The 15754-nt window shown below is 44.1% G+C and overlaps 1 pseudogene; it reads right to left on the reverse strand.

The window, feature by feature from the left end:
- Window positions 1-2974: 2974 nt before the first annotated feature.
- LOC123158605 (calcium-transporting ATPase 1, endoplasmic reticulum-type-like) lies at window positions 2975-6579 on the reverse strand (annotated as a pseudogene).
- Window positions 6580-15754: the final 9175 nt, after the last annotated feature.

Genomic DNA, 15754 nt, shown 5'->3' on the forward strand with positions numbered 1-15754 from the left:
AAGGCCAAGGACTCAAGGTATGAAGTCCCTCCTCTCCCCCACTATATATAGGGGTGCCAAGGGGGGGTGGCCGGCCCTAGGAGATCCAATCTCCTAGGGGGTGTGGCGGCCAAGGGGGGTTTCCCTCCCCCCCAAGGCACCTAGGAGGTGCCTTACCCTCCTAGGACTCTTGCCCCCTTGAACCCTAGGCGCATGGGCCTATGTGGGGCTGGTGCCCTTGGCCCAAGAAGGCCAAGGCGCACCCCCTACAGCCCATGTGGCCCCCGGGGATGGGTGGCCCCACCCGGTGGACCCCCGGGACCCTTCCGGTGGTCCCGGTACAATACCGATAACCCCGAAACTTGTCCCGATGCCCGAAACAGGACTTCCCATATATAAATCTTTACCTCCGGACCATTCCGGAACTCCTCGTGACGTCCGGGATCTCATCCGGGACTCCGAACAACATTCGGGTTACTGCATATACATATCCCTACAACCCTAGCGTAACCGAACCTTAAGTGTGTAGACCCTACGGGTTCGGGAGACAAGCAGACATGACCGAGACGACTCTTCGGTCAATAACCAACAGCGGGATCTGGATACCCATGTTGGCTCCCACATGCTCCACGATGATCTCATCGGATGAACCACGATGTCGAGGATTCAATCAACCCCGTACGCTATTCCCTTTGTCTATCGATATGTTACTTGCCCGAGATTCGATCGTCGGTATCCCAATACCTCGTTCAATCTCATTACCGGCAAGTCACTTTACTCGTACCGTAATGCATGATCCCGTGACCAGACACTTGGTCACTCTAAGCTCATTATGATGATGCATTACCGAGTGGGCCCAGTGATACCTCTCCGTCATACAGAGTGACAAATCCCAGTCTTGATCCATGTCACCCAACAGACACTTTCGGAGATACCCGTAGTCTACCTTTATAGTCACCCAGTTACGTTGTGACGTTTGGCATACCCAAAGCACTCCTACGGTATCCGGGAGTTACACGATCTCATGGTCTAATGAAAAGATACTTGACATTGTAAAACTCTAGCAAACGAACTATACGATCTTGTGCTATGTTTAGGATTGGGTCTTGTCCATCACATCATTCTCCTAATGATGTGATCTCGTTATCAATGACATCCAGTGTCCATAGTCAGGAAACCATGACTATCTGTTGATCAACGAGCTAGTCAACTAGAGGCTCACTAGGGACACGTTGGTGTCTGTTATTCACACATGTATTACGATTTCCGGATAACACAATTATAGCATGAATAAAGACAATTATCATGAACATGGAAATATAATAATAATGCTTTTATTATTGCCTCTAGGGCATATTTCCAACAAAATTGCATATCCATATTGCTCTTCTACTTGAGCTTGTCTTCTCAGCATGTGTAGTTTCAGCTGGTTTCGCTTGTGTGGAGCCATTTAGTAAGAGTACTAAAGGTGCAAAGATACCAAATTATTCAGGCTCTACTGCATCTCTTACCACTGTCTTATTCACAGATAGTTTATTACGTAATTGGTGTTAACAATAAAATCGACACGAAATGATGCAAACTTTCTTCCACTTGAATTAATCAAGCGGTCAGCTTGGTAAGCTACCAACAAGATTTTGAATTTAAATATCTATATAATATTTTATCATTTAGAATTTGGTTGAATGGAATCCTGGCAACATGTTTGTGTGTGGAGGACTGCAGTTGGTGTATGCATTCCTGGAAGCATATTTTCTTTTCATATATAAACAACCTTTAGTATCCAAACCAAAACAAAAAAAATTATGGTTGACTTGGTTCGTATGATCATTCGCAGTAGCTCCACAACACGAACCAATCATCATAAAACATCAACCATTTCTTAGATATACTTATCTAATATACCTACAAGGCTAAAAAAGACACTATTGTGTTGTGCAGTACATGTAAATTTTGATGTAACACCACCATTTAGACAAAATGATTGGCCTCACTGAAGATAGTGAATCCCTCAGGCCAACATGTGAGATAAAGAAAATCTTATAAATCATGGTGCAAGTGTGTTGTCCACAAAAAAATATTCAGATGGTCTAAGCATGTCCTATAGGATGAGGCACTATCCTATCAAAACCACCAAGTGACAACATTATCACACACAACCAATGCCATCTAAATCTAAAGTGGAAACTATCCAAGACATGAAGCCATGTACTTCACTATTCATGGTTGCAAAGTAACACTACTCCCACTCCCACAAACAGAGTAAAATCACATCAGCCAAAAGAGAAAACAGTAGGGGGGAGATTAGGATCTCACCTTGTTGAATGGTTACAGAACTTTTGGTCAAATTTCAAAGGCGAGAAAGCATGGTCCTCACCACTCAAGGATGCACTGGAGATGCAAATCATGCTTGCAGCTTGTAACCTGTGACAATTCCAGACAAAAAAACAGAACATATTCAACTTCAGACACGTCTACCACTGAATCAAAAGATTTCCATCGCCAATCACCATTATATCCGCAAGACAAAGGTATCTACCGTGCAGGACTCACTGTCACAGAAGCCTCAAGCTAGATGCTACAGGCGTGGTCATAGGCGTCGTACAAACTGCCCCTCCACGAAAGCTGCCGCCGATGAGAGCATCTCCATCCCTCCAGCCCCCAGCCCTCCTCCCTCAGATGGGACCTACCGGCTACCGGAGATGGTCGCCGTCGTCCGCTGGACCTTGACGGATATGATGGGAAGGGGAGGGGACGGCCAGGATCCAGTCGTCGCCGCGGGCATCAGCGGCGAGTGTGTCAGCGGTGAGGCTGCCGCTTGCCTCCTTCTAGCCGCCTTCCGGTGCCTGCGAGATGTGAGTCCAAAGCCCATAGAATGAAAAGCTCAAAAACAAACAGATCAAGAGAAAGAAAAAGGCAAGCGAGATCTAGCATGGTGCCGGCAGGTGGTGTACCTCCAGGACGATGGCAGTCTACGCGAACTGGAGCGGCCTATTCACGGCGGTGAACACATCCTCGTGCCCTGATCGAGCGCAACAAGGAGCACCAGGAGCCACTCTTTAAGGCTGAGTGGCATGATGCCAAACACCTGTGCGAGGAACAGCACGTAGAGGATGAGGAAGTGCAACCCGAATGACACCGACATGGCCAGGAGCAGCCACGGGTTGACCCACGAAGGCATCCTCAGCAGGCACGTGTCCCCCTGAGAGGGCGTTGAGCGAGTTGAACATCTCGATCGCCACGAGCATGTACAGTGAGAGCATCGTTGCCTTCACATTGCGGGCCTGGAAGTGGTCGCAGGGGTTGTCGTCGAAGGTGAAAGTTCTAGCACGAGCAATGAAGGGCGCAGCTGTGAAGTTATCCCAGCTAGAGCACTGGCCGCAATTCGAGGGTTGTGATAACTGACAAGTGTGGCCATCTCTAGTGAGATCAATGCCCATGAAAGATGCATGGGTGTACCAGATGACCAAACGATTCTAACCCCCATGCCATGTAAAGGCCCATGACCTGCAAGTTATGTGATTGGTGAGAATTATAATCTCGAGAAGAAAGGCAGAGATGACTAAAACAAATCAAACAGATATGTGGTGATCATTTACCAGGTAACAGAACAAAATCCAGGGAGTAATCAATGAGTCATCGCTCCTCCTTGGTGGTTTCTTCATGATGTCCTTGTCAGGCGGATTGAAACCCAAAGCAGTTGCAGAGGGGCCATAGGTGACGAGATTTACCCATATAAATTGAACATATATCAACCCCTCAGGAATACTCAAAGCAGAGGTAAGGAAGATTGAAGCAACTTCACCAATGTTTGAGGAAATCATGTAGATATCTGCATCAGTGAAGCAAGGGCCTTCAGAATACTCAAGGAATAGAAGGTTTTCCACCAACTGGATGTGAAGTATGAAAGCAGACACAATCACACAATCATGCTCGATTCAAGAACATCATTTTTAGCAAGCCATATAGAACAGGCACAAATACACAAGCAACCACAAAACTGTCAATGAGAAGTGAGAAAAAGGCTCTCAGTGCACAAACCTTATGAAAGCTTTCATGTTATTGTAAATAGATCTTCCTTCACCAACTGCGGCAACTATGGTACTGAAATTGTCGTCAGCTAGTACCATGTCAGAAGCCTCTTTGGCAACCTGAAAAAATAAAGATTAGATTAGTCCAAAAATATTAAGCTGAATAAAAGCATGGTTTTGCAAATATCACTCTTTTCTTAGAACCTCCCAGTAATGTTCTACAGTCTAAACAAAAAAATAATCTTGTTTTGCTGGTTCAAATAGTGTTATCTGGTTAGCATGAAAGCAGTAACAGATGAGGGGACAAGGGATGGCATTCAATACAACTCATAGGTTTCTGAAGTACAAAGGTTGGAAGAGAAACAACAAGACTTTTGAGAAATCAATAGTTTTTGTCAGGAAAACGAGTGGAAGAAGTGATTTTAAAGCAGAAGACCATGACGACTCTAAAGTGCAACATGATGAATGATTCACGCACGCTAGTAGGGTGATGGTGGTCCCTGGTTTTCTGTTAATTCTGCAATAGTCCATTCAGTCTAGTATTTGTGATCCGCTTATATATGAGTTCAGAGCAGCGATGAGTTCAATATAAATGTATATTATCATTTGTATATGGAAATCCTATTGGAGTCCTAAAAAGGAGTGAAACCATTGTGAGCTGAGAGAATGGACCAAAACAAATTTAAAAATTATTTCTTCACAAGTCTATTTGCATATGATTTTTAATTTGGACATAAATAAAGGAAGCAACTCTGCATGATATTTTTAACTGAACTAAATGTCCAATGCTATGTCAACAATGATTGGCCAAAATCATCGGATTACTGAAATTATATTTGTATCCGAGAACCCAACTATCTATAGAAAATTTGAGAGAACCTAAAAGGACCATCTGACCAAATTTTGTCGTACGACAGAGTTGCCACAACGATGTGCATTCTACTTTGACACTATTTTTTCTTTCGCTCACTGAAACGTGCAACTAAAAATACCAAACCAGGGTTTACAATCGAAGACAAGATTGCATTATGGTACTTGAGGAGAAACCAATACAATTACTCAGGTGTTGGTGCGGTAGTGTTTTATGCACGAGACCATCTATAGAAGCTAATGAAATTATGCAATACAAAGCATGTGGAGGCACATGGATAGTTCCCATCAGGTCTCTTCTATATGTTGAGATGTTGAAAAACATATAGGTGCATGAAAACTGTTTCACACAACTGAAATGCCAATGGATGACTGATTGAATCTAGGGGTGAAATAAAAGCTGCGTACCCTCAAGAATTGAATGATAAAGTAATTAGCATGGCAAAGAAAAAATTTATCGGACATTATAGTTTCTGCAGCTCACAGGCATATATAACCGCAAATAAAGCTAAACTGCCCTCAGTATTTACCTCAGGGGGCTTCACACAGATCCTAGCACATACATATAAATTTCTCTCATGTAGATCGTCCACAAACATGTCCATGACCTCGTTAGGCAACGTCGCGTTAGCATGGTATCCCTATGAAAACACACACGCAGAGAACACATTCAGTAACCAACAAGCATCTTATAATCCTAGATAACAGCGTCAAAAGATATAGGCTGTCAACACTACAAAGACATAATTTATCCTACTCAAATCACATGCAACTAAGGAAAGCCCTTAAATGTCCTACAGAGACAACAATGTAGAGAAACAACAACCACCACTTGCATAAGTAGCGTATGAGTCGCAAAAGACTGGAGAACAAAATAGGCATTCACCTTTTCATCAGTCACGACCATATGTATACTCTTGATAGGGCCATCATCAAAGCCACCTCGCTGGTACCATAACCTAGAGATGCGCAGGTTAATTCGCTGGTTCCAAACGGCCGAGGAGATGCTAGTTAGGTCGACAAAAGGTGGCGCCGGTGGGGGGGGGGGGTAACCTACGATAAGAAAGCAGGAAAGTAAGTAGCAGCAAAAGCAAAAAACAATCGAAGAGGAGAGGCAGGGGCGGGTACCTCTTGATCAATCTCCAGATCCATCGCTCTTGTCGATAGACTCCGCCGTCGGCAAAGCGAAACAGAGACCGGCGTCTGTAATCTTGCAAGCCCAACACACTGCTTACTGTAGTTTTCTTTGTGTCATCAAATACATTATATATGCATCTGAAGTTAGTAGATATCCTCATATAGGTGATACAACATAAAGAGAAAAGAGAAACTAAAGCTCAAGGCAGTTGTGCATTTTACAAAAAAATTGAACATAATATACATAGAAGAAACTTTGGATGCTAGTATTAATGCAGCAAGGGATCTAATAATTTTCCAGTGCACAAGTAGCCTAAGCAATACATTTTCTGAATGGGTATATATAGAACCTTAGTAAGCATATATGAAGTTCTTATTATTGTTTAGAGTAGCCCTTTCATAAAAGGTTTTGGATGTACGTTAGCCATGGTATAGAAAGAAATGAATGTCACTCTCTGGCTTTAATAGTTTCAGGATAAAATAAAAGACTGAAAACTAACTATTTCCTAAAATTACATCTCATTCTCAAGAATATCCTATATCAAAATTTAGAGCAAGTAACCTGCGCAAGCAAGCAAGTTTAATAAATATGAGAGGGTTCTCCACCGTGAGTTTATTACCATATCAGGAAGTTCATGTCTAGAGCTATGGAAGCACAAACGACCAGAGATATATCGTCGTGCGGAAGCAGCATGGGCAAGCTTACATTGACTGCTCAGTGTTTCTCATGTTCAGAGATGAGGCGTCCAAATCCGAATTGGGCATCCGTATTATCTCGGCCTGCACAAAAGCATTTAAAATGTATGGGCAAGATAAAGTACCCCGGGTTTAAGCAAGCTAAGAACCAAATGATCTATTTTTTTGCCAAGAACATAGGGGTATAAAATTAGAATAGTAGGATGAAATGACATCTCAATCAATAACTTATACTAAGTAAAAGAGTAAATAATTTCTTCTTGTGTTTTAATTTCCATCCATGAGTCATTGACATCAAATTATCTTCTCTGTTCCTTTGCGTGAGACTGCACCTACATATCCAAATCAAATTCCTACATGAGCTTTCTTAGGTACATAACTGAACAAAGATAATGCTTCCACTGTTAGTGTTGTAAGTAAATCCTGACTAGATGATGGCATTTATGCCATTGTTCAGATGTCAGTTAATCACATGGGTTGATAGAATAAAATCCATTATCGCTGCAGCAGCCGATACAATCGATTTATAACATAGAACAGATGGAGCAAGCAAAGAACGGGCATCAAAATACACATATGCATACATCACAGCCATGAGTAACAAATGTTTTTACCCAAAAACATTTATATAATTATTTTTTGGACAAATTACAGTTCAATTAGCAACAAATGTTTCTACCCAACAATTGTGAAGGTCTCTTGACATTGTAGTTACCCTTTTAATACATAAATCAACTGGTCCCATCTGTTCATAGGCACCTATCGAGAGAGATACGTATTTCATTCTCAGAAAATAGATGCACATGATCATTTGGCGTTGAGTACTTTTATTGCAGAGAATTATAAACCAAAAAAATGTGCACTTTTGAAACCACATAATCTGCTCAGGGTAATCTGACTTTTAATGACCTGATGTAATATATCCAGATGTAGCCCAGAGAGAAAGAGAGCAGATCGAGAAGGGCAGAGAGGGGGGGGAGAGGTTACCAAACCTGGATGAATGGACGCAGAGCTGCCGACCACAATCTCCTCTTCCTCCCCCACCACCCTCTCTGCTTCCTATTCTTTCTGCTATTTCTCACCTGGGTGGCACACCACCATCAGCGACAGTGGCGGCGCGACGAGAGGGGGTGTGCGGCGGCGGCGCGACGGTGCTCATCCTCCTGCCTAGTATCGATGGGGAGGAGGAGGGAGGTGACCCACGGCTGGGCGGCGCGAGCTGCTGGTAGCCGGGCTGTCCAGCGGCCACCGCGGCCCCCTCCTGCAGGCGGCGGAGGCAGCACGCCACCTAGAGCAACGGGAGGAAGACCGCCAGGAACCCCGCGCCACCAATCTCGGGCTAAGCTCCGGGAGGCGAAGGAGATGACGGCGGCGGGGCAGGGAGGCCGGCGCTGGTTAGGGTTTGGAGGGGGGAGAGAGAGTGTTGGGGAACGTAGTAATTTCAAAAAAATTCCTACGCACACGCAAGATCATGGTGATGGCATAGCAACGAGAGGGGAGAGTGTTGTCCACGTACCCTCGTAGACCGTAAGCGGAAGCGTTAGCACAACGCGGTTGATGTAGTCGTACGTCTTCACGATCCGACCGATCCAAGCACCGAACGTACGGCACCTCCGAGTTCAGCACACGTTCAGCTCGATGACGATCCCCGGGCTCCGATCCAGCAAAGCTTCGGGGATGAGTTTCGTCAGCACAACGGCGTGGTGACGATGATGATGTTCTACCGGCGCAGGGCTTTGCCTAAACTCCGCGACGATATGACCGAGGTGGAATATGGTGGAGGGGGGCACCGCACACGGCTAAGGAACGATCTGTAGATCAACTTGTGTTTCTATGGGGTGCCCCCCCGCCCCCGTATATAAAGGAGCAAGGGGGGGAGGCCGGCCGGCCCTAGGGGGCGCGCCAAGGAGGGGGGAATCCTCCTCCTAGTAGGAGTAGGATTCCCCTTTCCTAGTCCCACTAGGAAGGAGGAAGGGGGAAGGAAAGAGAGGGAGAGGGAGAGGGAAAGAGGGGCCGCGCCCCCCCTCCCTAGTCCAATTCGGACTCCCCATGGGGGGGCGTGCCACCTCCTGGGCTGCTGCCCTCTCTCTCCCCACAGGCCCACTAAGGCCCAATACTTCCCCGGGGGGTTCCGGTAACCCCTCCGGCACTCCGGTTTTCTCCGAAATCACCCGGAACAATTCCGGTGTCCGAATATAGTCGTCCAATATATCAATCTTTATGTCTCGACCATTTTGAGACTCCTCGTCGTGTCCGTGATCACATCCGGGACTCCGAACAAACTTCGGTACATCAAAACTTGTAAATTGTCATCGTAACGTTAAGCGTGCGGACCCTACGGGTTCGAGAACTATGTAGACATGACCTAGAACTATTCTCGGTCAATAACCAATAGCGGAACCTGGATGCCCATATTGGTTCCTACATATTCTACGAAGATCTTTATCGGTCAAACCGCATAACAACATACGTTGTTCCCTTTGTCATCGGTATGTTACTTGCCCGAGATTTGACCGTCGGTATCCAATACCTAGTTCAATCTCGTTACCGGCAAGTCTCTTTACTCGTTCCGTAATGCATCATCCCGTAACCAACTCATTTGGTCACATTGCTTGCAAGGCTTATATTGATGTGCATTACCGAGGGGGCCCAGAGATACCTCTTCGACAATCAGAGTGACAAAACCTAATCTCGAAATACGCCAACTCAACATGTACCTTCGGAGACACCTGTAGTACTCCTTTATAATCACCCAGTTACGTTGTGACGTTTGGTAGTACCCAAAGTGTTCCTCCGGTAAACGGGAGTTGCATAATTCTCATAGTTACAGGAACATGTATAAGTCATGAAGAAAGCAATAGCAATATACTAAACGATCAAGTGCTAGGCTAACGGAATGGGTCATGTCAATCATATCATTCTCCTAATGATGTGATCTCATTAATCAAATGACAACACATGTCTATGGTTAGGAAACATAACCATCTTTGATTAATGAGCTAGTCAAGTAGAGGCATACTAGTGACTATATGTTTGTCTATATATTCACACATGTATCATGTTTCCTGTTAATACAATTCTAGCATGAATAATAAACATTTATCATGATATAAGGAAATAAATAATAACTTTATTATTGCCTCTAGGGCATATTTCCTTCAGAGAGGTGGGGCAGGAGGGAAAGAGAGAGAGGCTAGACGAAGAGAGCACGAAAGGATGGGCTGCCGCCCTCCCCCACCCCATAGCCGCACGAGCCAACCGCCGCACACCATGCACGACCCTATCAGCGAAAAGACCAAAATACCCTCAGCGGGGGCAGGGTATTACGTGCGGTGGCACGAGATCTTTCCCCCGCCGGTGCGCGCGACGGGACGACCGGGCCATATCCAAGCCACGGTCGCTAATAACCGCGGCCCACCCGCGAGCGGACCCACACGTCAGAGACTTCAGACCGAAAAAACGGAGTAAAAACGAGCGCGCTGAGGCAGTAACAGGCAGTAGCTATTCATTCCAGCAGTGCCGAGCCCAGATCCAACAGCCCAGATTTCTCCAGATGTCGATCCAGCGGACGAAAACGCATCAAGGGAACCGATCTGACGGCCTAGAATCGCTGATCTCTAAGGAGCCATGTAGAGACCTGCTTCTCTTATTTCTGGATATGTGATCATCTATGAAAAAAACATCATATTCTATAAAAAAATCATCATATATATATGAACAAAAACAATTATGATAACACGCATATATATATATCATATATATATATATATATATATATATATATATATAAACAAGCATATACATAAAAAAACAAGCATATATATGAAAATTCTTTATGATAACACGCATATTCTATAAAAAATCTTTATGAAAATTCTTTTTGCTACTAAAGTTTCTAACAAAAAATTCTTTATGATAATTCTTTCTGCTTTTCATGTTTTGAGCGGAAAATACTTTGATAATTTTAGTTGCATAAATTTTATATAATTTTAGTTTAAAAAATACTAGAGGTTTATAAAAGCTTTTTAGTTGATTCCTTTTGCTATTTGAGTTTTATAAAAGCATTTACTGGTATTTTTTGAGCTATAAGACCTTGAAATTGAAAAGCATTTCAAATGAACTCTCAAAAGGTTGAAAGTTGGCATGGTATCATCATTTCACCCACATAGCATGTGCTAAAAAGTTGAGAGGGTCATTTTTTTGAACTTATTTGAACTCAATAGTTTTTCTGTGTTCAAAATGCACCATTCAAATCCACATCATCAATTTACAACCATTTCTGACTTCATTTGTTATTTTTCATGCATTTACTGATTATTTTCAGCTATAAGACCATGAAATTGAAAAGCATTTGAAATGAACTCTGAAAAGGTTCCAAGTTGGCATGGTATCATCATTTCACCCACATAGCATGTGCGAGAAAGTAGAGAGGGTTACGACCCAAACTGGATGCACTTCGTGTACAAAACGGACAATCTCTTTTGAAGTATCAGGGTTTCATACGGAAACTCATCTGTTACAAAGGGATTACATTTTTTTTGAACTTATTTGAACTCCATAGTTTTTCTGTGTTCAAAATGCACCATTCAAATCCACATCATCAATTTACAACCATTTCTGACTTTATTTGTTATTTTTCATGCATTTACTGATTATTTTCAGCTATAAGACCATGAAACTGAAAAGCATTTGAAATGAACTCTGAAAAGGTTCCAAGTTGGCATGGTATCATCATTTCACCCACATAGCATGTGCGAGAAAGTAGAGAGGGTTACGGCAAAAACTGGATGCACTTCATGTACAAAACGGACAATCTCTTTCGAAGTATCAGGGTTTCATACGAAAACTCGTGTGTTACATCTAGCTCTCCAGAGCATCTAATTAAACCATACATTGGAATTATGTAAAATATTTCAATTCAACAACAACTGATCCAACTGCATAATGATACCAAGCATCGGTATGAATGGCATATTTTCTATTTTTTTTAATCTTCGACCGCATTGCATCCATCTTGATCTTGAGATCATCGACGACATCCGCAACATGCAACTCCAATATCATCTTCTCCTCCTCAATTTTTCTTATTTTTTCCTTGAAGTAATTGTTTTCTTCTTCAACTAAATTTAACCTCTCGACAATAGGGTCGGTTGGAATTTCCGGTTCAACAACCTCCTAGATAAAGAAAATATATGTCACATTGGTCGGCATAATGAACCAAATAGTTATGAAAAGATAATATATACCACATCTGAATCATAGACAGGACGAGGGCCGACGGGGGTGGATACCAAAACCATCGCACTATATAATAACAAGGAATAATAAAAGTAAGAAAATTAGACAAGTATCTATCTGAAGTAAGAATTTTTTTTCTTTCAGAAAGAAGATAAGAACAAGAGGCTCACCACGGTGGTGCCGGCGACGAGATCGGCGCGGGTGATCGACAGCGGTGAAGACGGGGACGGGACGTGACGGACCGCTAAACCTAGACAAATCTCGGGGAAAATGGAGCTCGGAGGTCGAGTTTCGAGAGGAGAAAGATTAACCAGTGTGGCTCGGGTATTTCATCGAACACATCGTGTGCATAGGAGGTGAACTAGAGCACCCAAATGCCCTCCCCTCGTCGGCTTGAAAAAACAGAGCACTGTGGAGTGCTCTGCCGCCGCGATGGGTATATATAGGGAAATTATTTGTCCTGGTTCGTGGCATGAACCGGGACTAAAGCCCCCCCCCCCCATCTAAACCGGTTCAAGGCATGAACCGGTACTAATGGATGTGGGCCAGGAGCAAGGTCCATTGGTCACGGTTCGTGCTTAGAACCGGGACAAATGGGTCCAGACGAACCGGGACCAATGCCCACGAGGCCCCGGCCAGCCCCCTGGGCTCATGAACCGGGTCTAATACTCCCCATGGGTCCCGGTTCTTGATGAACCGGGACTAATGGGCTGGTCAGGCCCGAACGATAGCCCTATTTTCTACTAGTGAGTGGATCTCGTAGTGCGAAACCAAACTCTTCCTCTAGGTTAGATTGTCCAGAGTTTTTATCACCCGCAAAAAAGAATATTGTCCAGAGTTTGATGGGGATAATCCCATGGGATGGTGGATCCGTTGTAAGGCCTATTTTCGTGTTTGTGACATGATTCCGACTGTGGTGTTGTGGTTTTAATGTCAGTTTGTCTAATTCACATCTAGATGTTTTCTAAGGATGTCACATCTAAGCTCCCACAAGTACGCAGCAATACGAAAAAAAACTGGGACAAAAAAGATAAACCACAAATATAATGGACATCAGGTTAGAAGTGTGTCCTATACATCGTAACAGGCCAAGAAGCTCCTCCTCCTCCAAGAAACAAAGCTAGGGTTTCTGCCTCTCGCCGGCGCCGCCGCAGGTCCGCCTCGTCTCCGGTGGCCCTAGGGCCATGGGGGCCCGGTGGATCCTGCCATGGGCCGGCGGGAGGGCTCCGTTTTCAGTCGTTCTTTCCTGTCTTGTTAGGGTTTGTGTCATGCTCAGGAAGGCGAGACGGCGGCGGCTCCCTGAAGATGGAATAAAGGTCTCCCCGCCTAGCCCCCGTTTCGGCGGTGCATCTAGCATCGTTGGTGGGCGTGTGGAGGTGTGTCTTCGGCGGATCTATCTTTGATGGATTTGCTCGGATCTCGTCGTTGTTCGTCTACGTTCGTGTGTCTTCGGGTTGAATCCTTCGAACCTACGTTATTCTTCATCCGCGACGGTTGCTGTCCTGGTGCGCTGGTCCTATGGGGCCTTAGCACGACGACTTCCCGACTGTCTACTACAACAAGTTGTGCCCGACTCCGGCGATGGAGGGGTGATGACGGCGGCGCGCCTTCGGCTCGTTTCAGTGCTTGTAGTCGCCGCTAGGTGGTCTACGGATCTGGATGTAATTTTTATTTCTAGTGTCCGTTGTACTGCCATGATTGAAGATGAATAGATTGAAAGTTTTTTCGCAAAAAAAATAGATGTGTCTCATACAGACCCTTTTATTTTACTAGAGCCACGGGGTTGTGGCTAGAGTGGTCTCAGGCACATGTTAAATTTCCTAAGTGGGAGTATTATGCATCGTCAATTTTAGAAAATTTAGGTAGATCTCCATGTCAGCAATGCATTCGCAAATTCTCTCGGCTCAAACGAAATGGCACCATGGTAGAGTATATAGAGATTTCAATATTGATGAGTCCAAATTATGTGAAGTTTTTACTTTTTATTTTGTGCCTTTTTTTCTGCGAAGAGCTTTTTATTTTTATAAAAAAAATAAAAAATAAAACCTTTTTATTTTGTGCCTACATAGTAGGATTTGTGGAATTCTATAGCGCCTGCGCACCTCCTTTTGTCGGTTTTCCCCAGGATAAATCTTTTGGAGCAAATAAAGCATCACGGAAGAAATCCAAGGAAATTATGGTGGAATCGCGGCAATCAATATGATTATCACCTGCCATAAAAATAACAAATAGATTGGATTCATTAGGAGCCTGCACGGTGCCACCAGAGCACAAGACAGCCACCCATACAAGCGCGTGCGTCGTATGACCTGCGAGCATGGCCTCCAAGTCAACTACTCACCCTCATGGAGGTGGATCGGAGATCAGACACCCATAACCTCCAGAAACCCATCCAGAACAGAGAACCCTAGCCTCCAGAAGGCATCCGGAGGGGGAATCGAACCAAGGACTCCACCGCCGCAACGCTGCATCAAGAGGGCTTTACCACCATCACCATCTCATCCTAGCCATTTGTAATACAATAGTTGGAGTGGGTTCAATTGTACACTACTCTGGTGAACTCATCATGATCACCATAATCTCTCTTGTATTGTTCATGCCCTTGATGCGCAAGTTGTTTTTCTAGTTCTTGGGGATACGAAGAAACCCTTTTAGGATTTAAGACCTCTTCATATGTTTATGTTAATAGTATTCTTGATGTTGGGTAGCGGCTGGTTGCAGAGGTAGGTTAGTGATAGGGTCTATCTCCCTTCGTCCCTGATCGTTGCAGCAGGGGTAAACGGAGACCGCTTTTAAGCTCCGTCCGCAGGGGAAGATCCCTTAATTATCACTCAGTAACCAAAGTAGGGATGAATGGTAATGGTGTATGTGACATGGGGCTGCCGCGCGTATGCACATCTTTGTTCTTGGCTCCGCCCACAAATAAAAATACATGAAGAGGGTTAGGAATCAGAGGTAGCATTATACTTATGCATCAGTCATATGTAGACACATACTAGTGGGGAATCCGGACTTCCTGAGAAAGCTTTAGTCCTATCGATTTCAACAAGCTCACTTACGTCCTATGTTATTTTATTCTACTTTTGCGAGGTTATTTCTTCATTCACCATAATCACCGAATATTTTTATTCCCTTCCACTTTGCTTTGGACTACCGCTAACTTGCAGGCACTGTTATTTTAATCCTTCAAGAGACAAAGACTGATCACTATGCTCCCTGTGGGATGGATACTCTTACTTCGAAAAATATACAACTAAACCCTGTGCACTTGCAAGCCATCAAGTTTTTTCGGCGATGTCGCCGAGGAGCTGAGCGCTATTGGTCTTCGTTTTAAGTTTGGTTTATTTGATTGTACTGAGTTGTTTGCAGGTCTAGGGCAACCATGACCGAGTTTGGGCACTTCTACCAACTTACCGCAATGCAACTGACCGGACCACGTATAAAAGAAATATTCAAATCACTGGGACCAAATCCTAGTGGTGTACCTTATGAGGTGAATCTGAGTGTACTAGAATTATTGCACGGTAAGCAATTTAAAGGTGAAGAAAATTAAGATCCTTACCAACACTTGTAACTTTTCAATAAAATATGTTGGGTTTTAAAATTGAATGCTTTCAGCCCTGATGATATTAAACTTAAGTTATTCTCACATATTGTGACCGCTTTGGAGAAAGCATGGCTACTCTCTCACCCCGCAGGTACCTTTGACACTTGGGAGAAATTATCCAAGGTGTTGTTAGCACAATATCACTGTGAGATGAAGGCCTATAACGCTAGGTGCTAGATTACAAATTTTTACCCAG

The sequence above is a fragment of the Triticum aestivum genome, chromosome 7B (assembly GCF_018294505.1).
Source record: "Triticum aestivum cultivar Chinese Spring chromosome 7B, IWGSC CS RefSeq v2.1, whole genome shotgun sequence".
In the NCBI taxonomy this organism is placed as follows: Eukaryota; Viridiplantae; Streptophyta; class Magnoliopsida; order Poales; family Poaceae; genus Triticum; species Triticum aestivum.